The sequence below is a fragment of the Trachemys scripta genome, chromosome 4 (genome assembly GCF_013100865.1).
Source record: "Trachemys scripta elegans isolate TJP31775 chromosome 4, CAS_Tse_1.0, whole genome shotgun sequence".
Classification (NCBI taxonomy): domain Eukaryota; kingdom Metazoa; phylum Chordata; order Testudines; family Emydidae; genus Trachemys; species Trachemys scripta.
In genome coordinates this window covers 12860636-12886665 of record NC_048301.1, presented here as the reverse complement: position 1 = coordinate 12886665, position 26030 = coordinate 12860636, and positions in this window count along the sequence as shown.

Below are 26030 nucleotides of genomic sequence, written 5' to 3'. Positions count from 1 at the left end.
CCCCACACCCCAACCAGGGCTCCAGCTTTTTTGCTGCCCCAAGCGGCGAAGAGAAAAAAAAAATAACCATAAATAAAAAGCCGCGATCGGCGGCACTTCGGCGGCTGCTCTACTGCACCGCTTCATTCTTCGGCGGCAATTCGGCGGCCGGTCCTTCCCTCCGAGAGGGACTGAGGCACCCGCCGCCAAAGACCCGGACATGCTGCCCCCTTCCATGGGCTGCCCCAAGCACCAGCTTGCTGCGTTGGTGCCTGGAACCGGCCCTGACCCCAACTCAGGATTGTCCCCGTCAGGGCCAGTTTTAGAAAGAGCGGGGCCCGATTCCTGGGGGCGGGGCTTGCGGCAAGCCCCGCCCCCAGGAATCGAGCCGTGCTCCGGCCGGGGTCACCGGGCTTGGGTCCGGCCCAGAGCCGCTCCGCGGCCGGAGCCGAGCCGAGCCGCAGGGGCCGGGCTGGGGGGCCGGACCCAAGCCGCGCCACGGGGGCCGGGCCAGACCCGCGCCGTGGGGGCCGGGCCAGGCCTGAGCCACGCCACGGGGGCCGGGCCGAACCCGAGCCACACCGAGGGGGCCGGGCCGGAGCTGCGCCAGGCCAGTGCCGCTGGGGCCGGCATGCTCGGCTGGAACCGGAGCCAGATTGGGCCGCGCCTCCCCAGAGCCCTTCTCGCGCCCCCCGCCACCCCAGCTTACCTGGTGCTGCCTGCCCGCCCCTTCTTCTTTTCAGACTTCCCACAAACCTCTGATTCGCGGGAAGCAGGGGAGGGGGAGGAGCAGGGGGTGAAGCGTTCAGGGGAGAGGAGGAGGGGGAAGTGAGCTGGGGGCGGGGTGGAGAGCTGTGGCGCGGGGCCCTCTTAGCGTGGGGCCCAATTCAGCCGAATCAGCTGAATCATCTTAAAGCTGGCCCTGGTCCCCTTGACCATGCCAAATGTAGGAATTGCAGATGAGAGCAGAGACCAACCCCTAGAACAGTACTGCCATTGAGATGGGAATGTTATCACAGACCCCATGCAAGTTAATGGGATTTTAAAAGGAAACTGTTATCAGGACTATTATTCTTCTGAAAGGTTGTTGGCAACGGGCCAGCTACAAACCTTCTTTGATTCAATAAATACACCACAATTATCATCCAAAGCGGCTTAGGTTTTGGGCTGCTGAAGAGGCACTTAAATCACTTCAGTCTAAAAGAACCTCCGGCTGTAAAGAGCTTCCCTGCTGCTCTGAAAAAGCCACCCCTCTTCCAACAACTTGTCTCCATTTTTCTCATGATTATGCAGACGTAGCGCAGCGAGAGCGATGGAATCCATTCCTCTCAGGGTTCCTGGTGATTTCATAACCCACAAGACTGGAGCTGCAGTGGTGTATGAGTTCCCCAGAATGTTGGGATGGAATTATTTCCCTTTTTCACTGCTGTTTATTAGCGAGAGAGAGAATGTGTGTGTGCAAAATGTTCTCCTGGTACTCTATGAAACTCAGGCTGTTTGTACAGTTTCAGATATTTCATTCAAGCACTTTGTAAAACTGCATGAAAAGCACCTCCTTTCAGAATGATAAGGGCAAAGAATAAATGCATTGTCACTGGCATTGTCACTGTAAGAATCTCTCTACCACCCAGCACGGGGAATTGCTGGCTCAAATTCTCTGAGTACTGTCTTGTAGCACAAAAAAAAATTAAGTTTGCCAAACATACCAAAAGTTCTCTGAGTTCCATTTCCAACTCATGACCCCCTTAAGCTCTTCCATCTCCTCGAGGTGGGTTTTTATTAGTTTCAAATGGCTGGTGACTTTTTATTCCTCCACAGGTGTTTTTATTTTCTTCAGATTACACAGCACATACACTGCTTCAGGGCTTCTTCTGGGATGTTCAAAGGACCCTTAGGGGAGTTAGGTGCTTCTCTCCCTTAAATAATCCCAGTTCAAAGCAAGGACATCATTATTTTTATTCAGCAGTTGTTTTTCTTAACAATCTAAATAGAAGTTTTAAAAGTTATAATCCGCTGCTGTGAGGCCAGATTGATAGATTACTAATTCTGTTGAGTGTTCTCTAGTTTGTTTTGTACATCTGTACATTTAACAATCCCCCCTCCCAGTGTGTTCTTTAGACTGTCAGTTATCATTTAGACTACAACTCTGCTGAATTCTGGCATTACAATTTCCTTTGTCTTCCTGTAGTGCCTGCCATACAAGAGATGACAAAATGTGTCACAAACGTGCATTAACTAAGCCTGACAAAGTTAGGTGAGGTAGGTAGGTATTCTCCCCACTGGCGTGGTACAGTAGAGAGGGTACAGGACAGAACTCTGGAGAGGTGGGTTCTATTCCTGGATCTACCAGAGACCTGCAGGGTGGCCTAGGGCAAGTCATTTCACTTCTCTGTCCCTCTAACGGGCAGATGGGGTTTGTTAGCGTGGCAGGCAGTCCACCTAGGAGAAGGAAAACTCAATTTCTAACCAAGACTGTCAGGCCTGGCCAGCGGGTTTGTAAAAGGTGTGTCAGTCACACATTTAATAAAGACAAGTGCAAAGTGGACTTCACTTAGCAAAGAAAAATCAGTTGCAAAATGGGGAATAACTAGAGAGGTAGCAACATGGGTGAAGAGGATCTGGGTGTTATGGTAGATCAGACATTGAATAGGAATCAACAATGTGATGCAGTTGTGAAAAGGCTAATATTCCATGGTGTGTTAACAGGAGGTAATTGTTCTGCTCTAGCTGGCATCGGTGAGGCAGCAGCCGGAGTAATGTTTCCAATTCTGGGTGCCACACTTTATGAAAGATGTGGATAAATTGGAAAGGGTCTAGAGGAGAGCAACAAAAATGATAAAAGGCCCTGACCTATGAAGAAAGATTTTAAAAAAAGGGCATGTTTAGTCTCGAGACACCGGATAGTCTTCAAACACACCAAGGGCTGTTATAAGAAGGACTGTGATCTAATTGTTCTCCATATTCACTGGAGGTAGAACAAGAAGGAATGGGCTTAATCTGCAGCAAGGGAGATTTAGGTTAGATATTAAGGAAGACTTTCTAACTATCAGGAGAGTTAAGCTCTGGAATAAGCTTCCCCAGGAGCTTGTGGAATCCCCACCACTGGAAGTTTTAAAGAACATGTGGGATGAACCTCTGTCAGTGCTGGTCTGGGTTTGACCTGATTCTTTCTCAAGGTCTGTTCCAGCCCTGCATTTCTATTATTCTATACTCTATGCATCTGCACTGCTGATGCTGACTAATGGGACGAGGAGAAGCAGGCAAGTATTCTCCCCGCTTTTCAGGTGAGGTAAAAGATACAGAGTGTTTAGATGACAAGACCAATGATCACACAGTGAATGAGTGGCAGAGCTGGGCTCAGAACAGAGCAGGGTTCCACTTCCCAGCCCTTTGCTCAAGAGCGTACTGCTTTTCCCATCACTAAAGCCTTTCAAAGATTAATGAATTGCTGGGACAATGTAATCACCAAGGCCAGGGTTAATAAGGATTCTGAGTGGCTTCCGTTCTCCCGAAGCCCTCCTCCACCCAAAGTATGGCATTAGCCTCCACAGCACAAAAGCTAGGTGAAGTTTTCACTGAAATCAGTTTCAATTGAATTCATTAGGACAAGGCTGGGTTAATAGAAGTACGGACTTCTATGGTAACCAGACATCTCCTATGGTGTCACAGCTCACCTTGTCACTGTGAGATAGTTACTCACCCTTTATGGATGTCTCAAGTGATGCTGAAAAAGGATTTGACAGAGTGGAGTGGTCCTGCCACGTTGTCTTTTCATTTCAGCATCTCTTGTTTTGTTTTTTTAACTCTAGTCACAGTTTATAGACTCCTCCTCACTCACCACTTTAACCAAGAGACTCATCACGGACCCTTTTCTATAGAAATGCTCAGAAACAATGGTACTAGTTACACATCCTCTACCTCTGCCATAGGACCCATCATCATAACAGCGCAATATATCGGGCTAATCTAAACAGTTTTATTAATATGGTTGCCCTGAAAAGTTTATAGGCAAGAGGTTGAAACTGAAAACTGGTGCTATGCTTCATCGTAACAATAATAATAGCACTTACATGGGACATTTAGGGCCTGATCAATACCCACTGAAATGAATGGAAAGACACTCTTTCACTTCAATGGGCTTTGGATTAGGCTTTTACTATTCAAACTAAGAAGTTTGAGTACTATACACTTCTTTCCCCATTATTTACTTACACTAAAGCCAGGTCTACCCTAGAAACTTTCCCAGGAATGCTAATGCTGCTTAAGTGTGTGCTTTTTTTTTAAACTACATTTTTATATTGGCAAAAGTCCTAGGGCAGATGCAATTATACCAGCATAAAAATCCTTTTGATGGTATATCTTAGTTCATATGGAGAACTGGTATAAGCTATACCAGGGGTAGTGAAGAGGCAGACGGTGGGCCAAATCCGTACCGCCAGATGCTTTTGAATGGACCACAAAATCTTTTTAATTTACTTATTATTGTTATTGAGGTATGAATAGGGTGACCAGACGTCCCGATTTTATCGGGACTGTCCTGATATTTCCTTGTTTGTCCCGCGTCCCGACCGACGTGCGGTCGGAACACTGGACAAACAAGGAAATGCGCCGGAGCCTGGAGCCCGGAAGTGCTCGTGCCCCCCCCCGCCCCGACTCCACCCCCTCCTCCCCCGATTGGCTCCCTCCCCAAATCCCCACCTCTTCCCCAGGCTCACCATTCCTCCTCCCTCCGCAAGCGCTGGAGGGAGGCCCGGGAGACGCAGGGGAAGCCCGGGGACGGGGTGAGTAAGAGTCCGGCCTGGCCCCAAGCAGGCAGGACTCAGTTGGGTGGTAGGGAGAGGAGGGGGGTGGCCCGCGGGGCTGTTCTCCCCCCCTGGGCAGCGGGACTCGGGAGCAGCCGCTGCTGCAGCTCCCACTGCCGCGGGGGAGGAAGCGGCCATGGCGCTTGGCGGCTACAGCTCTGGCGCCCGGGCCCGAACCCCCCGAGCCTGGGCCTGCTGCGGGGACCCAGCAGCGCGCACGCTGCGCCCAGCCCCTGGCCAGTCGCGTCTGGGCTGCTGCCCAGCTGGTGCTATCCCGCGGCGGCCCCGGGGCAGAGGCATCGGCAGCCCAGCCCCGTTCATTCCCCTGCGGGACCCGAGCGGGACGGTGGGGCTGGGGCCTGCTGCCCCCACTCCGGGGCCGCCGCGGGATAGCACCAGCTGGGCAGCAGCCCAGACGCGACTGGCCAGGGGCTGGGCGCAGCGTGCACGCTGCTGGGTCCCCGCCCCCCTCCTCTCCCTACCACCCAACTGAGTCCTGCCTGCTCAGGGCCAGGCCGGACTCTTACTCACCCCGGCCCTGGGCTTCCCCTGCGTCTCCCGGGTCTCCCTCCAGCACTTGCAGAGGAAAGGTGGTTTTTTTTTTTTTTTTTTGCCCCGCCCTCCCACCATGCCCCCTTCCCCCCCCCGCGTCCCCCTCTCCCCGCGTCCCAATATTTGACTTGGGTGATCTGGTCACCCTGGGTATGAAATATGTTTCTCTGGAATCTGGACCTTGACTATGCCGTGACCAACAAATCTGGACCTTGACAAAAATAATTGACTACTCCTGAGCTACACCAGCAAAATCACTTTTTTGCCAGTATAATCTGCAGTCTACACTAGGAGGGTTTGCCAGTATAACTATGCCAATCTGCTAATACCAGCAACCCTGTAGACAAAGCCTAAATTCTGGGTACTAGAGGAAACGAATTGGATACAGTATGTATGTTGTAGCTGTGTCTGTCCCAGGATATAAGAGAGACAAGATGGATGAGGTAATATCTTCTATTAGCCCAACTTCTGTTGGTAAGAGAGACAAGCTTTTGAGCTTTACACAGAGCTCTTCTTCATGTCTGGTTAACAAAAGTGTCAGAGCTAAATACAATGTGGAATAGATTGTTTTTTAGCATAAGCAGTTAACACATATTTCAAGTGACCATTCAAGGTGAAGTGGCCTGTTAACACCCCTCGGGGGGAGAGGGGGCGCAGAAGGGGGGATTGTTAGTGGGTTATAGATTTTTGTAATAAGATAAATCCATAAAAAGCAACAGAGGGTCCTGTGCCACCTTTAAGACTAACAGAAGCATTGGGAGCATAAGCTTTCATGGGTAAGAACCTCACTTCTTCAATTGCAAGAAGTGAGGTTCTTACCCACGAAAGCTTATGCTCCCAATACTTCTGTTAGTCTTAAAGGTGCCACAGGACCCTCTGTTGCTTTTTACAGATTCAGACTAATATGGCTACCCCTCTGATACAAGATAAATCCAGTGTCTCTATTTTATCCATGATTTTTAGTGTCTAGCAGAAGTATGAATTTAAGCGTCCAGGCTCGTCTTTTGAAAGTGTTGTGCAGGTTTCCTTTGAGGATGAGGACTGAGAGGTCAGATGCAGGGTGATCACTTTGTGAAAAGTGTTCACCCACAGGTGATAGGATGTTTTTGTCTTTTATCATTTTCTTGTGTGAGCTCATGTGAGAGCGTAGTGATTGTCTGGTTTCACCCACATAGTTGTTAGGGCATTTAGTGCGCTGGATGAGATACACCACATGTTGTGGTAGGTATGTGTAGGACCCATGGATCTTGAAAGAAGTGTGTGTGGGGGGAATTGATCATTATAGTGGTGGAGATATGTCCACAGGTTTTGCATCTGTTCTGACAGAGTCTGGTGCCGTTTTGAGTTGGTGCATTCTGCTCTGTGGGGAGCTCGCTTCTGATGCTGAGTTTGGAGAGGTTGGGGGGTTGCTAGTGTCAGTTAATTAATAACTTAGTTGGAATTATAAAGAAGTCAAGTACTTGAGCACCTAACAGTAGTAATTCAGAAACAACAAAGACATCAAACATCCCAGTCTTTACTCTGAGGCTAGGTCTATACTACCCGCCTGAATCGGCGGGTAGAAATCGACCTCTTGGGGATCGATCGGCGCTCTTACTCCACCAGCGGAGGTGGTAGTAAGCGCCGCCGACAGAAAGCGGCAGAAGTCGATTTTGCCGCCGTCCTCACAACGGGGTAAGTCGGCTGCGATACGTCGAATTCAGCTACGCTATTCACGTAGCTGAATTTGCGTATCTTAAATCGACTCCCCCTGTAGTGTAGATGTACCCTCTGACAAAGATTGTTTAAAACTCTTGAGTTGCTCCATGTGACTGATTAATTGTGAGGGGATAGTCTGCAACTTCTATCATAAAGTCTTTGTTGGGGGTAATTCTATATTCACTCACAAAAATATCCAAGGTCTGATTTTCCTCACACTTGACTTCATTGTGGCTAATGACTGATTATGAGCTCCCCTTTCCCTTTACTATTATCACAGAATTAGACAGACTAACTGGAAAAAGTGAGAGTTGAAGTCAGTGATAAAGAGATTTCGAGGACAGCACAAAGGCAGGTATCAGGGGGTAGCCGTGTTAGTCTGTATCCACAAAAACAGCAAGGAGTCCGGTGGCACCTTAAAGACTAACAGATTTATTTGGGCATAAGCTTTCGTGGGTAAAAAACCTGAAGTGAGGTTTGCTTATGCCCAAATAAATCCATTAGTCTTTAAGGTGCCACCGGACTCCTTGTTGTTCACAAAGAGGCAGGAATATCTCAACTGAGTCAAACCCTGAGGATCGCAGGTGGAATAACCAACCTTCTGAAAATCAGTCTTCCACCGTGATAAAGGCCCCTTTTCTGACATGGCCTCTCTTTTTTTTCCCCCCAAAAGGCCACAACCTGGCTTGCAATTTTGCACCTGCTTGTGATTAATTGTGCGTACACACCATGTTATTAACATGTCCGCAAATCTGGTAGTTAGATGCACAGAATTAATCACAGGCACAACATTTCTCTTTGCAAAATTTCAGATCATGTCTCACAATCAGGTTAATAACATTTCTGTTCACACAGTATCCTGAAATCCACCCAGCATGTTTATGGTCAGTTTGATCTTGCTGCCCATGAGCTCTGGAGATGTATACAGTTCCAATATAACATACAATCTCCTCAAAAGACTTTCCAGTCATTTTACACTACTGGATTGGATTTGGTAACTGGCACCTAGGGGCCGGGCTTGCGATAGGAGTTTTTATTTTTTTTTAAAAGAAACTAAATAGCCTTGTTTTGATTGGTTTTTAACACTGCAAGGAGAATCCAAATCAGAGACCTATTACAAAACATGCCTCAATACACAACAGCAAGGACCTACTAAACAAACACAGCAGTGAACATTCAGGTTGCATGGTCCATCTTCTATGTGTCTTTTTTTTTTTTTTAGCCATTCAACACTCATTGCTCCTGGATTAAATCAACTTTGTAGCTGCCTATAAAAGTTGTCATTGTTTCTATTGGGCTACTGTCCATCTGTTTAGAGCAGGGTTTTCCCCATCTCACATATGTTGGCACAGATGCAGGGAAGGCAGTTCCCTTTACAGTGTCATAAAGTGATCCTGGTGTCCAATAAACCTGAAATAATGAGATGTTATCTTTCTACAGTGACACTTAACATGTTCTATCTTTCAAGTCCTTTACAAACTCGGACTGATCCTGTGAAGTAGGTATAAATGTTATGAGCCCATCTTTATAGATGGTGAGAGGCTAAAGGCTGGATTGTACAATTATGGTCTCCACTGCGTTAGAAGCAGCACATAGCTGAGCCCCACCAAAAACACTTCAAAAAGTAAAAAGCAACAGAGGGTCCTGTGGCACCTTTTAACAGTACTTCTGTTAGTCTTAAAGGTGCCACAGGACCCGCTGTTGCTTTTTACAGATTCAGACTAACACGGCTACCCCTCTGATACTTCAAAAAGTAAATTGTGACTCAGAGATACGATTCCTTTTCTGCTATCGGCCCATCCCCATAGTAGATTACCAGCCCTCCGTGCTGGTTCGGCAGTGCTGGCCAGTGCATTGAGAAGTCAGAGACAAGGTTCAACCGACTCCTGTCCATTCCCCCCTCCTGCTTTGGAGTAGCAGACACATAACTTCCACCTACCTCTATGGACCTACAACCAATGCCCAGGGAGGCCATATGGCAACTTGGAGAGGGTCTTATGCCCTCTAGTGCCATTTTGAAGCCATGCAGCCTAGGGTACAGCCTAGCCCGAAGTGACTGGCCCAAGATGAAAGAGTGAGGCAGTGTCAGAGGTGTGTCAAATTATATCAGCTAAAGATCTGGCCTGTTTTATTTGAGTAAATTCTGTATTATACAGTACTGAATTTGGAAGAGAAACAAGGGAGCTGAAGGACATCAGATAACAATTTAGTAGCTTGCAAAACTTTTTACAACTATTAGATGAATAAATTTTTTCTCAGCATTTCACATTTTCTGTCCTAACCCCAAAGCTTTAATAATTTCATGTTGAAAACAAACTAGCCAACCTGGAGAGAAAGAGAGAGTGTGTGTTGAACTGAATTCAGTGCTTATTGAAACGAAGCTGCCTGCTTTGCAGAAAAGTCTTGCAATGCCACGTTACAACTTTTATAGTTCAGATCCTTTGCATACCTGTTTTCAGACAGGTGTGCAGATTTTTGTCCTAAAACTACCTGCAGACTCTATATACTCAACTGATTAAACCAGGGGTGCCCAACCTATGGCCTACCAGAGCAATTCATAAGGCCCGTGACCTGCTTCAACACAATATATTAACAGCCGATTCATTAGCATTTTGTCGTCATGTTTACATCATTTTAATTTACACAAGTGTGTAAATAGACAATACTGTACATAGAAGCAACCAATCTAAATACATACGAAACAAGCTGAACTTAAAATATAAATCAATACGGGTGACTTTAAATCTCATTAAAATATGTAGAATCTGTTTGGCCCACACAAGGTTGTGCTCGGGTTTATATCGGCCTGCCCGTGTAATAAGGTTGGGCACCACTGGATTAAACAATCTAAAAAATCCCACCAAACAACCCTGAACTGCATGTGAAAAACCATCCTAAACTAATCCTACTTGCTGAGAATTTGTAGGAAGATGTACAAGAAAAGAATTATGAACTACAGCACTAATGCTTTTGGTTAGGATGTATGATATCAAAGGAACAGTTGGAGGGTGTTAATCTGTGGGCTAATTTCAAGCAAATTATTTTTATTTCCAGTTATGAAATAGCAAAATAGATTATTGCTTAGACCCTGAAGCATGATACATCACTGCTGGTGGTAAGTGAAGGATAATACAGAGCTTGCTTGTAAAACAAACACACAGATTACAGGCATTCTCCTTAATTAAGACTGTGTCCGTGTTTACATTGTGAATGATTTCTGATGTATTTAAACTTGACCAAACAGGCTGTGCTTTTCAAATGGAAAGCATGAGCTCCATGTGCAAAACATATCAACGATTTCACACTAAGGCCCCAATCCTGCAACCTACAAAGCTGCACCTGCTTAAAAGCCTGTTGAAGTATGTGGGGCTCCACGTAGGTGTAGAGACGGCGCAAGGCCCTGATCCTGCAGCATACTATGCAGAGGCGGACTGCTGTGCAGAGCCCCATTGAAGCCAAGTTGTAAATTGCAGGCTCACTGCCTAAATGTGTTCTTGGACTCTCAAATCTTTCTGGCTTGGTGCTATTCTTTAAATTGAGATCCAAGTAGCTAGCTAGCTTTCTCTTTCTTTCTTTCTTTCTTTCTTTCTTTCTTTCTTTCTTTCTAAAATTATTTACTGCAGCAAAGAGACTCTTGTCTGTGCAGTATTGCCAACTCCACGTATCCAAGGAAGAGAGTTGGGCCCCCCAAACCATGAGAATTTTAAAAATAGTAGAAGTTTTTTTTTTTAATTTTCTTAGCGATTGGCTGAACAAGAAGTAGGACTGAGTGGACTTGTAGGCTCTAAAGTTTTACATTGTTTTGTTTTGAGCAATTACGTAAAAAAAAAACCCTCTACATTTGTAAGTTGCAATTTCACGACAAAGAGATTGCACTACAGTACTTGTCTGAGGTGAATTGAAAAATACTATTTATTTTGGGTTTTCTATAGAGAAATATTTGTAATAAAAAATAGGAATATAAAGTAAGCATTGTACACTTTGTATTCTGTGTTGTAACTGAAGTCAATATATTTGAAAATGTAGAAAAACATTCAAAAATATTTACAATACATTTAAATTGGTATTCTATTATTGTTTATCTGTGCGATTAAAACTGTGATTCCTCACGGCTATTTTTAAAAATCTAGTTAATTTGTTTTGCATTAATCACTTGCGTTAACTGTGATTAATTGACAGCCCTACTTTCAACGTTAGCTCTGATTCAAAGACAGCTTTTGTTTGGGAGCCCAGCAGGCATGAGCTGAAATGCCCCCTCTTTACTGCACACTGAAGATACGTGACAATTACTTTGGGCGAGCAAACACAAGTCAGCCGGCGAAGGAGTTACAGTTATACTCTGGTGATGAGTTACAGCACAGAACACTCTGTGTATACAGTCATAATGATTTATGACTGCTGAGATATTTACAAAGACTTTGTTTGGAAGTGAGGAGTGATGGGGTGGTGTCCCTTTAAACGCTTATAATTTCTAAAGGTCTAATTGGACCCTGCTAACAGACAAAATAAAACAGATAAACATTTCTATTGTCATCGACCAATTTCTGAAAATTGAAGCCCAGAGTTACTATATGCCCCCATTTTCCAAATTAGCTACAATGCTGCATGTTTCGTACTAGCCATCCCCAAAATGAAGGTAAGAATCAGGGCCGTATGTTCCCCTTTGTAGTAAAACAGTGCCAAAATATAAACAAACTACCAAACGAGCCATTTAATATATTAAGCATCTTGCCATCCAGCCATGAGAAAAAAAGTCCTTTGAAGTGGTCACTCTGTCTGGAGTGGTTCACGATCGTGAGTGCCAATCTCAGGGCAGACTGTCAAGAGCAGGGCACAAACCCCAAACTGGTTGCATGTTCTATAATTAGATTTCACCAACCCAAGAACAAGTGTGAACTCCTAAAAGCACTATTACAGTCTTATCATAGAGTCACAGACAGTCCCCTTGGGCATTCCAGTCTATCTTGCTATCCAGGTAAGCTGGACTATGTGCTAGATGGTACCTTACACCAAAAAACACAAGAATCCTCTGGTTACTTCCAGTCCCAAAGGACCAGTCACTTACCCCAGGTCAGGTGTATCTCAGATCTCAAACCAAAGACAATGCCAGTAGCCAATCCTGTAACACACTAACTAAGGATTTATTAACTAAGAAAAAGAAATGAGAGTTATTTATCAGGTTAAATCAGGTAACAGACACACACACTTTGCAGAGGCAGTCAAAAAAGTAAACAGGATGTTAGGGATCATTAAAAAGGGGATAGAGAATAAGACGGAGAATATATTATTGCCCTTATATAAATCGATGGTACGTCCACATCTCGAATACTGCGTACAGATGTCTCCTCATCTAAAAAAAGATATACTGACACTAGAAAAGGTTCAGAAAAGGGCAATATTAGGGGTTTGGAATGGGTCCCATATGAGGAGAGATTAAAGAGGCTAGGACTATTCAGCTTGGAAAAGAGGAGACTAAGGGGGGATACGATAGAGGTATATAAAATCATGAGTGATGTGGAGAAAGTGGATAAGAAAAAGTTATTTACTTATTCCCATAATACAAGAACTAGGGGTCACCAAAAGAAATTAATAGGCAGCAGGTTTAAAACAAATACAAGGAAGTTCTTCTTCACGCAGCGCACAGTCAACTTGTGGAACTCCTTACCTGAGGAGGTTCTGAAGGCTAGGACTATAACAGCATTTAAAAAGAGAACTGGATAAATTCATGGTGGTTAAGTCCATTAATGGCTATTAGCCAGGATCGGTAAGGAATGGTGTCCCTAGCCTCTGTTTGTCAGAGGATGGAGATGGATGGCAGGAGAGAGATCACTTGATCATTGCCTGTTGGTCCACTCCCTCTGGGGCACCTGACATTGGCCACTGTTGGTAGACAGGATACTGGGCTAGATGGATCTTTGGTCTGATCCGGTACGGCCGTTCTTATGTTCACAGATGGATATCAGCCTGGAGTTTCAAAAGATAACAGAAACTTCTAGCACAAGCAGACTCTCTACGTCCTTTGGGCTAACCCAGGCAAAGCATTGGGGGAGGGGGGGTCTTTTGCTGATGCTTAGTGATTCTTGCCCTTAGATTCCGAGCAGCAAAAAGAAACAGGTTTCTCCTTGTCAGGGATTCTTAACTCCTTCACCCCAGAATCCAAGACGATGGGATGAGTCCATGCGCAGGTCTCCCCTTCCTGAGGAGGTGAGGAATGCAGTCAACAAGGTCTCTGTCCTTTGATGCTTCATAATGGGCCTTCTTTTGTGCAGCACGGGCACTTTACATTAACTAATGCTTCTTTCCTGTCTGGTGAGTTACACAAGTTCACAATGCAAACATCTACTATTGCTTTATAACACTGGGTACAGATAAGTGAGAATAATACATGCAGCATCCTAAAGTCTAAACACATTTTTATCAACTTAACATCTATTTTAACAAGGCCAACACACAGGTGAACCAGACTGGTTCCCAGCTATGCATTTATCAATGTTTAGAGAGTCCTGGGGCCTTGGCATGAGCTGGCACCTGGTCTGCCAGCATCACAGAAACAACAGAGAGCATGGCTGGAAGCACCCAATCAAGTGATTCAAAATCTGTGAAAGAACGAAGAGTACTTGTGGCACCTTAGAGACTAACAAATTTATTTGGGCATAAGCTTTCGTGGGCTAAAACCCACTTCATCGGATGCATGCAGTGGAAAATACAGTAGGAAGATATATATACACAGAGGATATGAAAAAATGGGTGTTGCCATATTAACTATAACGAGAGTAATCAGTTAAGTGGGCTATTATCAGCAGGAGAAAAAAACTTTTGTGGTGATAATCTGCTGATAATAGCCCACCTTAACTGATTACTCTCGTTATAGTTAATATGACAACACCCATTTTTTCATGTCCTCTGTGTATATATATCTTCCTACTGTATTTTCCACTGCATGCATCCGATGAAGTGCATTTTAGCCCACGAAAGCTTATGCTCAAATAAATTTGTTAGTCTCAAAGGTGCCACAAGTACTCCTGTTCTTTTTACAGATACAGACTAACACGGCTACCACTCAAAATCTGTAGACCCATAGTGTGAGCACGGCAGAGCACTGGACTCTCACACATGCAGCAGACGTGCAAAGATGGGACCAGGATATATGCAGCAAGCGTTCCCAAGACCCTTGCAATCTAGGGTGAAGCTCACAAACTCACAGCATTTGCAGAGGCCTCCATATGCTTTGGACAGCAGCGAAATGGAAAGCTTGCCGTGCTAGGATGTGGATTTCTGCCTAAAGCAAGTTAATGCAGCTCAATTTTGTGTAGTAATAATTGACGCGGCTTTCATGCACGGAAGTGACTTTGTCTTAATTCTGACGTCTCCCACATTTCTTCAGACCACGCTCTCCTCGGGGGAGTGTGCAGCTCTAGGGACCATTGTTTGTGTTGTAATTTGGTACGGCAGTCAAGATAAAAATAGAGAGCTCTAGCTTCTTCAGAGAGGTTCAAGTTCTGCCCGTTGCTGTGCGGTGAAGAAAGCAGACAATTGTGACAAGATAAGGGGTCAAACGCTGGCCTAAAGACACTGCGAAAGCCCCTCCACAGGGCTGGAGGTCTGTGGCTTTGGGGTGGTGCCAGCGGTGAGGATGGGAAGGAACCTGGAAGCAGTGACTCCATGCCACATGATTACCTCCGGTTCAGGCAGGCTTTTGAAATGAGAATCCACCCAGGAGCTGAGCCCTGGGAACTGTGCAGAAGCCCCAAGATTCTTATGCAGATGGTTCCGTCCCCAACGGATGACCCAAGATTTGCTGATTTTGGTAGCCAACACTCCCTGCTGGTTCCACGAGGAGAGCAAATGAAAGCCCAGGGCAAAACGATCAGGAGGACACTCAGCAAGTGGAAACCAATGGGTGTAGTCAAGAGAAGGGGTTAGCACTGGGGCAGAAGCCAGAAGCAGGTTTGTAATAAATTGCTACACGTTGAGGTGTGAAAGAAATAGGAGCACATGGCCCTAGATGACTTTTAGGAAAAATTCGTTTACAGACTCAATAGGTTTCGGTAGCAGCAGATGTATTGGAGCTGTCTTGACTCTCTATTCAGCTCCATTCGCTGTGGTGTTATCTTTTTCTTGGGAAAGCCCGTCGAATTTAAATTATACACCCCAGCAGCTGGGTAGCTTGTTTTACGGAGGTCATAATAATGGAGTCAGAATTCTAGTTATAGTTCAACACAGCAGATGTAGCTGGTTTTGCAAATGATAAAAATACAAGCCTCTGCCAGGAATGTTGCAGAAGGGAAGCGTGTATGTGGTTTTCGGAGGGTGTCTTTAACCCTGGCTGTACTGTGAGCCAGTTGTTCCCTTAGGGAAACGAGGATTTATGTGGTAAACAGTGATGGGACATATCTTGAGTAAAATGTTAGTAAACAAGACATGCTCTATGGAGCGTACACACCTCAAGGTGAGGAAAACTGTGCACGGGTCCCGAGAGAAAGAAATTTATCATTAAAACCTAGGCACACCTTTTTGTCCTCTCATTTGTACATTACCAAGGGTCTGCTTCCAACCAAGAAGGCTGCAGCTGAAGGGGTTGGAATTCAACTCAACATGAAAATCTAGAATGGATTCATTCAGTATGGAGCTCAGTCTTGAGCCGGAACTGAACTTAATGCACCTGGAAGAATGCGGGACAGAGGTAGTATTATGTTAATTTTCTGGCCACAATAATCCTGGGTCTAGGAGAGGCTTGTTCAGCCCGCAGCATAAATTAAAGCAGCCTGTCCTGTTCATATTTACAGCAGCAGGAACATTTACCTACATCTCCCTATGCGATATTTTGTTGGCACAGGGTCACCAGAGTGCACTGTACCCAACCCATCCCTTCTGACCCCTGGTACACCTCATGTTACGATATATGGAATCATTGATCTTCTAAAACAGAAGGCATTTATTACTGAAAACAACTATGACTAGATCTTCAAATAATCAAGCTTCCAACACAGCTTGAGTTCCTGCTCTATCTCCCCTGTTTACCAGGGAACATGCCTATGTGCCTGGAACTCTATACAGCACACAAAGACAGCTAGTGGCTGAATAATATACTGCAAGTAAATATACAATTATCAGGGTGGTGCCCAGCAGGGACTGGCATAGATCTATGCTGGATTTTTGTCTAAAAATTGTCCTCTGGGGCAGCGCAGATGGGAGTTATCACAGGGCACGACTGAGCTCATGGGTTTCATTTTGATTGGCTGGTATTATGGTTGCATATCTAGATAATGCTTAGTCCTACCGTCAGTGCAGGGGACTGACTAGATGACCTCTCGACACATCACTGAACAAAACCACTAACCCAGGAACCTATCCTTGTAACAAACCCCGATGCCAATTCTGTCCACATATCTATTCAAGTGACATCATCATAGGACCTAATCACATCAGCCATACCATCAGGGGCTCGTTCACCTGCACATCTACCAATGTGATATATGCCATCATGTGCCAGCAATGCCCCTCTGCCATGTACATTGGCCAAACCGGACAGTCTCTATGCAAAAGAATTAATGGACACAAATCTGACATCAGGAATCAAAATACTCAAAAACCAGTGGGAGAACACTTTAATCTGTCTGGTCATTCAGTGACAGACCTGCGGGTGGCTATATTACAACAGAAAAACTTCAAAAACAGACTCCAACGAGAGACTGCTGAGCTAGAATTGATATGCAAACTAGACACAATCAACTCTGGTTTGAATAAGGACCGGGAATGGCTGAGCCATTACAAACATTGAATCTATCTCCCCTTGTAAGTATTCTCACACTTCTTATCAAACTGTCTGTACTGGGCTATCTTGATTATCACTTCAAAAGTTTTTTTTCTCTTACTTAACTGGCCTCTCAGAGTTGGTAAGACAACTCCCACCGGTTTATGTTCTCTGTATGTGTGTATATATATCTCCTCAATATATGTTCCATTCTATATGCATCCGAAGAAGTGGGCTGTAGTCCACGAAAGCTTATGCTCTAATAAATTTGTTAGTCTCTAAGGTGCCACAAGTACTCCTGTTCTTCTTCTTCCAGTCCTACGAGTCTATAATTCTATTTCCTTTTTATTTTTAAATGAACACTTTCTCAAAGCTGACTATGTAAGCTATATTCTCTCTGGTCTGTAGAAGGAATTTGCAGATGTACAGACAACGTAGTGCATCTAATCTGTATTTACACAGAATGGCCATAAAGGAATTCCTGGATGATCATTTAAACTCTCCTGGGGCTCAACTGTGCCATCACTCACGAGGCTCTGATTCAGCCAAGTCCTTGAGCACGTTCTTAAATGATTTGCTGAATAGGGAGGACCTTAAGCATGTGCTTAAATTTAAGCACAAACTTAAGTGCTTTGTTGAAGTGAGGTCACTGAGCAGTACCATATTCTGCAAAGAGGCTGTGAAATAATTGAGACTCAGTAGCGTAGCTGGGGTTGGGGGGTGCAGGGGAAGCAGCCGCTTCCCCTCAGCACATTTTCCAAAAGTGGCGCCTTAGTTAGGGGTTACCATGGCGCCAGCGGGCGGGGCCCATGCTCTGCTCTAAAGCTTGGCCTGCCGGGCCGGCAGAGAGAGGGCAGTGGCAACAGCGAAGATTACTGGGCATGCTCAGTTCGGGTGAGCATGCTCAGTAAACCCCAAATCACCCAAAGTAGGGCATTGGGAGCAGGAGCTGTTTGTGTTGTTACACTGGCACTGGGCTCCTGCAGGCAAGGGGGGGCGGCACGGCCGGAGGAGCCATGGAGGGGGGGGCGCAGGGGCGGCACGGTAGGGCCGGAGGAGCCCTGGGGGGGACGCGGCACGGCCGGAGGAGCCATGGAGGGGGGGAACCGCAGGGGTGGCATGGTAGGGCCGGAGGAGCCATGGGGAGGGGACGCGGTGCAGCCGGAGGAGCCAGCCAAGGGGAGGGGAGCGCAGAGCGGACGGAGGAGGAGCCAAGGGGGGGCGCCTTTTTAATGTTTGCTCCCCCTGATCTTAGAACCTGGCTACGCCACTGCTGAGACTATCACTGGAATTAGGGTGGCACAATCTGGCCCTAAGTCAGCAAGATGTTTAGGACTGTGCCCTATTTTAAGCACATGAGGAATCCCACTGAAGTTAAACGGACTACGTGTGAGAATAGCTGCTCCCCAAATGCAACTAAGAGGCTTGCAGCCTGGCCCCAAATGATGTGAAAGACAGGAAACTCTTTGAAATGTGTCTAAGGATTTGATGGTGCTGTTTGAATTTCCCTTTCATATCACTGTCACATTTTTGTCTAGGCAGTTTATCCCAGCCACCCAAGCTGGCATTTATTTCTAGTCAAAGATTTCAAGCATTTGAAAATAACTAAATAAGAGTGACAGAGTATGGAAAATAGAACTGTTCTAAAATACTTTGGTACAGTAGGCAAGTATATATTAGGAGAGATTGATTGACTGTTTCCACCCCTCTGGTGAAAGCATGCATTGTATACAAATAATGTAGAGACACAAAGCTACAGCTCCCAGTAAATATTTCAGCAATGTACAGTGTAAGACAAACAGAATGTACTGCGAATACAAACAGGGTTATAGCACGGCACCAACTGCCTGTAAGGAACTCTGGGAGAGACAAATGACTCCAACGGATCTAACCTATTAAGGGTTTCATAAATAAAAAATTGTGTCCCTTGGGGATGAAATGATGTTATTCTTTACACAGGAGCAGCAGATGCACCACCACGGTACTTTGATGGGAATTAAGATGGGTACTGGGCCTTGTGCACATGGGTAAATTTCACCATCTGAATACCGGAGAATCATTCCCACCAGAAGTCAGGATAGATCATTTCCTCACAAAGCAGGAAAGGGAAGCAGCATCTGCACTCTGAGGATACATCAGTAAAGGAAGAGGCTGCCTGTCTGATAAATTGCATCAGCCTGATTGTAGGGATTTCTCCAGACAGGTCCAGACATATGAAAGACTTTTGCTCCCTTGTCTGTATTTGAGGCAATATGTGGGGGAAGTAGCTATGATAACCTTAAAGTACAGTCCTACTATGAGACCATGTAAAAAAGCCCTCTTCTTAATCCACACATTTTATCCCAGCGTGTTCAGGCTCAGATCTGCTCACCGCAGTGATAAATGTTCACTACTTTCTGTTTGCAATGGCTAGGCAGCCGGTGGACAAGGAGGCTGGCCTCCTAAATTGAGCTGTCTTCAGAAGTCAGACCTACGGCATGATGGAGCTAAGGGCATCATTGCAACTCAACGAAGGAGTTAAAGACACCACCCTAAACATGCTCCCAATGGCCCAAATGCTGCGGCTTGCTTTGTTTATGCAAAATGCCCAGTCACTTGAACAGGAGTTGTGTGTCCACAAAATGGGCAGGATTTGGCCTGATATGTCAAGCTTGTGTACTCCCAAACTGAGCAGGAAAAGCATGTATTATCTGTTTTCAGTGTGGAATCATTCCCACACAAATATTTAGTTAAGGCAGAGTTATGGGTGAAAGTCCAGCTAACCTCCACAGACAGACTCCTTTAGAAACCACCTCCCACCCCCCTTACAAACTCCAACCATTAGAAGGCCTGGAAATGAACTGATAAGGGAGCCAGTCAAGCCAAAGGGAGTTGTGTGTGTGTGTGTGTGTGTGTGTATCAGGGCTAGTCTACACTGGCAACATTAAAGCGCTGGCACGGCCGCGCTTTACCGTGGCTTGTGGAGTCACGGCAGAGCGCTGGGAGAGAGCTAAAAACCCACCTCCATGAGGGGTGTGCCTTCCAGCGCTGGTTCACTGTCTACATTGGCGCTTTACAGCGCTGAAACTCGCTGCACTGGGGTGGGGTGGGGTGGGGGTTTCGCACCCCTGAGTGAGAAAGTTGCAGCGCTGTAACATGCCAGTGTAGACAAGCCCTCAGAGTTTTACCTGGGTGGGAAACAGAGGCAGGGGACAGTGCAAGTGAATGGTGGGAGGGGCTTTTAACATTTACAGGTTTAAAGGTGATTAAAGTTTCACATGAATCAGAGACTCTGGCCTAGATCCTCAGCAAGGGCACAGCTGCGGTGGGGGGAGAGGGAGGGGAAAGTTGGCTCTAGTCCACCATTGAAGTTCCCTGATCCAGGACCATTCCAGCCCCTAATGTAAGTTAGAGAAGCCGTAGGGATATTCTAAGTCAGCGGCTCTCAACCTTTCCAGACTACTGTACTGAATGATTCTATGCTGGTGGGACAATGGGGTTGCTACCAGCATATAGCCATTGGCTTTTAATGACTCTTTGCCCAGCAACTGACAGAGGGGTTGGAGCATAGAAGGAAGAGAAACAAAAAAGGTGTCTGGATATGCTCTGAGCAAGGGAGCCATACCAACGCCAGAACCAAAGGACACTGATGAAGGAAGGACTTTGCCTTTACCTAAAGTCACTGACCAAACCGAAGGACTCTCAGAAGCAGTGAGGGCACTGAAGTGGGATTGCTGTGTTCAGGCATTTATTGTTTGCAAAGATCTGTAACGCACTTGTGCAGGCTATGAATAAAGTGAGCATGGTTAAGAAGTTCCTGTGCATAGCCTGTGTTCCTTATTTTACTTGCCATCAGTCCCCGAAGAGTTAAATGATAAACTAGAGTGCCCATGAAAGTGGAATTCTGGGAGAGCATGAATTATTAACTGGGGAGGCTTGGGAGGTCTTGACACTGGTTCCAGCCCCTAGGACAGTTGGATTATGAAGTCCCACATTCCAAGGAAGGGAGCTGGAGAGGAAGACTGCACCTTGGGTACATCCACATTGCAAAAGCCTCCCCACTGCAGCGAGTCTCAGATCATGGGTTAAAAGGCTTGGACTCACGGGGCTTGTGCTCCAGTGCTAAAAATACCAGAGTAGATGTCCCTGCTCAGGCTGGAGCTCAGGCTCTTAGACCCACCACTAACACCAGCCTGAGCAGGAATGTCTATACTGCTATTTTTAGCACCATAGTACAGGCCCAAGTCTGTAGACCCAGCTTGGAGACTCGCTGCTGGGGGTTTCTTTGTGTTTTGCAGTGTAGATGTACTCCTTGTGCCCTCCCATCAAGCCTAGTATGATAGTGTGTTAGATACAGATACTCTTCACCTACAGTTATTTTTAAGGCTGGATTGACTCTTTGTCTAGAGTTGTGAAAAATGACCAAATTTTACTCCACAAAACGATCATTGTGAATGTTGAAAATTCCCTCCCCCCAAAGAAGTTTATAAATATTTACAAACTGTGTGAAATTTTGCACTGATCTCCAGTATAATTTGTAATACAACTGAAGCAAATACAAATGTTTTATGCAAATTTCCGCAGCCACAGCCCCTCTTTGCACTGGTAAATATAGACATTCGGCATTTCCTAGTGGGAAGATCATTCTGAGCTTTTTTGGGGGGAAACATATATATTGGAAACCACAAACAACATCAACAGAACTGTACCGAACTTTTGAGAAATCTGGGAAACCGTTATTTGACACGAGTGTTGTCAGTGCTGAGAATTATTTCACTCAGCTCTGTCTAGATGCTAATTCAATATCTAAAGTACCAACAAATTATTCTAATTTGTGGAGTCAAAAAATTAGACACACCCCTAATTTATTTGACTGGAACAGGTTCTGTAGCAATTAAAGTTCTTCCAGTTGTATTTGTAGAAACTGGTTTAGACATTTAGCTTTCAGTTCATTCCTGTGTCAGTTTTGGAGTCAACATAAATCTCAGGCAGGAAGTACAGAATGATTAACTTCTGAGCTACATTTTTGCTTTGAAGTGTCTATTGACTATTAATAAAATCACCTTTGTTATCTCTTTCTTTAGAAACCACAAAATATATACGCTTTGAGCCCAATCCTGTGTTCCTTGCTGCCCTTGGGCACTTTGCCTACGTCAACAGTGGTGGTTTGGGCCCTTTGTCCAATAGCCTGAGGGAAGAAAACAACTTTGAGATGGAATCCAGTCCTGCATTCATTGTGCTGGCAAAAATGCCCATAACTGAGTCAATGGGCGTCTCTCATGGAGCAGAAGCGCAGACGTGAGTGCACAGAGTCGATGATTTTAGGGGGTGGAACATGGAGAATGAATGTTACATTTTGCTAGAAAGCCACTAGTGTTTCTACAGCCCAGATTTAATGAAGATATTTTATATCTGACTGAGAGCTAAATGCTATATAAATCTGCACTGAGTATTTCATGGGATATACTATATGTTCTGTGTCTGGCCCACGGCAGAATTAACGATGTGTCTAGAAACACAGATGCCTTCTGATTAACACCTCTGAGAGTGTACGTCGGGAGGGCTAAACTCTCTGCTGGTGGATACTGGGGCATTGAAGTTAAGGGAGCAGTGCCTGTTGCACCTGGGAACCTGGCTCAAGATCTTTTAGCTTAGCTGTTGAAATAAAGGAGATAGTAAAAAATCGTTCAAACTAAGCAGTGGGCTGGAGTGCAGCTGCTTGCGTCACACCAGCAGTGCAAAGTGGGCTTAAAGGGGAGATCGTGGAGAGATCCATCGTGGAGAGATCGTGGAGAGATCACTCCAGCACAGGGGAATCCTCCAGTAACAGAGAATCTGCAGTGCAGCTCTCATGCCAGCCCTGCAGCCGGCGCAGGGGGCAGGCAGGGGTAAAGTAGAGCTGAACATTTTTGATTTTTCTCGTGGGAAAATCTAAGCGAAATATTTTGTATTGGGTCGGTTTGACCCAGGCCCTCAAAAAAATCTTTTTGCCGCTCACAAGTTTGCCAAGCAAAACTAGGCCTCAGTGTTCAGCTCAGCACGAATCGGGAACAATTAACCACTCAGAGCTTCCAAACAGCAGCACTGATCAAAGAGCCAAGGGTCACAGCCACATGGTCGCTGCCGAGACGCAAACAGGCCCCTTTCAGCTGCCTATTACCAGGCTGTGTCACTTGAAGCTGCAAGGTGATAGCAGGGATTGATCCCAGATCCTCACGATCCAAAGAGCACAGGCCCCTACACCTGACCTAACATAAAGTCTCCAACAAGTAGGAGCTCTATAGGGCCTGTGACACACACAGCTGAACAGCTCTGATTCCATCCCCTAGACAACAGAGATTCATATACATCAGGGGTTCTCAAACTGGGAGTCAGGACGCCTCAGGGGGTCACGAGATTCTTACATGGAGGGGTCGCGAGCTGTCAGCCTCCAACCCATACCCTGCTTTGCCTTCAGCATTTATAATGGTGTTAAATATATTAAAAAGTGTTTTTAATTGATAAGGGGGGAATCACGCTGAAAGGCTTGCTATGTGAAAGGGGTCACCAGTACAAACGTTTGAGAATCACGGATATACATATTAACTAATTAATTGCAATTATTTGGACACCTTCATCCTGAAATAATTTGCATAATTTCTAGGGAGGGACCTGCTCAGACCTGTAGCTCAGCAGGTTGGAGAGGTTGCTTATTTATCAATAGAGACTATTTATTAGGGTTGAACTCAGTAAAAACAGGCAGTAAGGCTGAGAGTTGGATATGTTGCAACAAGGGAAGGGACGCAGTTGCTAAGGCCACACTGAAGCAGCTTTACAAAATGTATCCTATGGTGTGAAAAGGCCTCATTATATGATAACTTGACTCCACAAACATACAGCGCCTGGTTAGGGTGAAACTGAATTTCTACCTGAATCATTAATACTCCAGAAAATAAGTCATTTCACCAGATGTTTTTCACCATTCTAGCAGACCGTAGAGATAAGGCCCGATCTCTCTTCTTCATGTGCAGTCCCCTGAACTGTGCAGCGTGACCAAACAGGCATCGAAGATGCAGTCATGTCAATGCCTTGCAGCCATAAAACTAAGTAATTGCAAATAATTATTACCATTTTCCCACTGATTAGATCGGCAGGATTTTAATTTTAAAGACCCAGCTTTGACTTTACAGCCTCTCAATTCTCACTAAGTTACTGTTGTATATATTTCCCCCGAGTTCCTTTACATTTTAAATGATAACAATGCCCTTCCTCCGCACTATCCTTTACTTATAAGCTCTCGTTTGAGCCCTCCATTGACTTTAGCCTTAATGCCCAGTTATGATAGGATAACTGATCTGGGACATTCTCCCCATGGGTTAACCAAAAACACTGCTCCGAAGTCCATTTGCCAGCGAGCAGGAAGGTTTATCTATATGGCTTGGGTCAATACACAGCTGCAAACATCTGGGCTGTACTCTGCCTCGACTCATACCCCAGGCAATGCTATTGATTTCAGTGGAGTTGCAGGGCTGTCAGTCAGGATAGAATATGGCCAGATGGCCTCACTTCATGCCTAGGCGCCTCTAATCTCGCAGCCCTGTCTTTCCTTTCTCCTTGCAGTTCTATTGTAAAGTCCGTCACTGTTAAATGTCCATCTGGCGTCTTCCTGAAGCCTTGTTCTGTGTAATGTGCTAGCCCCCAGCAATGCGTGTTCTTTGCTTTGCTAGCCGAAGTATGCTTCATCAGCTGTTTACAAAGCACAGCATATTTCCCGCATACATACTGGGGAACCAAGCCATGGCTCGGCTCCTTTTCCTATCACTCTTAACTTCCTTCATGAGTAGAGCATTGGGCATGGAGCTCCTGTGTCCCCCACCACAGTGCCTAGACCCAGTATCTGTGCAGATGGGTGGGCTATAAAATCTTACAGCCTTGTGCTGCAGTGTAGAACTGGGGCCTAATCTAGCCCATCATGAGCAGGGTGACCAAATGTCCTGTTTTTAAAGGGACAGTCCCGTTTATTGGGACCTACCCCCGTCCCGTTTTTTCACAGTTGCTATCTGATCACCCTAATCATGAGGTGACTTCGTGGAAGTCTCGTCTTTGTTTTTTGCTGATGCAACATCCTTCTGAATAGATACATTTAAAAATTAATGTATTTTAAAGTACTGTGTTCTGGCCAGAGCTGGTCAAAAATTGGAATTGCCATCCTAGGAGAAGTCTGATAGTTCTGGTATTTTGGCACCCGTTTTTATCATGAACGAGGAAAAAACATTTTAATTAACACATTTTTTTGTGGAACAAAGTTCGAAACTATTTCAACTCAGAAATGTCAAAACATTTCAGTTTGGTTTGTCAATCTGAATTGAAATGTTTCATTTTGAGCCAGTTCAACATTTAACTGTGTCTGCCTGAGCTGCTGCAGTGCTTCAAGGGAGTTGCAGTTCAGGTTCTTCATGTCCCTATTCTCCTCTAGGGTTGGGTTTTCCAGTCAGACTACATCTCCCATGGTGCACCATGGTTGTGGCTCTTCCATAAAGCACCACAGCAGTTGGCCACAGGGGAAACTATGGGTGCATCATGGGAGATGTAGAAAAGCCAGGGAGCCCAGCCCCGAGAGGTGAATGGACATATGAGGCACCCACACTACAACTCCCATGAGGCATAGTGGCAGACCAGAAGGATGCAGTTCAGTGTCAAACTAACCTGAAAGGAAATGTTCTACAAATTTAAATATTTTAATTTTATGTGAGGAAATTTTCCATGAGGAAAATCAAAATTTCCCCCCAAAGAAACTTGAGATTTTGTGGAAATTGCATTTTCTCTCAGAATTATTTTGTTCCTAAAGAAAAATTCCCAACCAGCTCTAATGCTTACACTATGGTGGCATTCAAAGACTGGACAACAGTTTTAGATTCACCGCCACAGACATCCTAATAAACATTATTACAGTACATTCTAATTTGTATCACCTGCATAAAGAGAGTCTCAATCCATAATATCTGAATCCAAATCTGGGTTCAAATTTGAGATCTCCCCAAATTCTGGTAGTGTTTGGAGTCACGGCTTTTCACAGATTCATAGATTCCAAGGCCAGAGGGGACCATTGTGATCATCTAGTCTGACCTTCTGTATAACATATGCCAGAGAACTTCCCCAAAATAATTCCTAGAGCAGACGTTTTAGAAAAAAATACATCGAATCTTGATTTTAAAATGGTCAGTGATGGAGGATCCACCATGACCCTTGGTAAATTGTTTCAACAATTAAATTCACCATTAAAAATG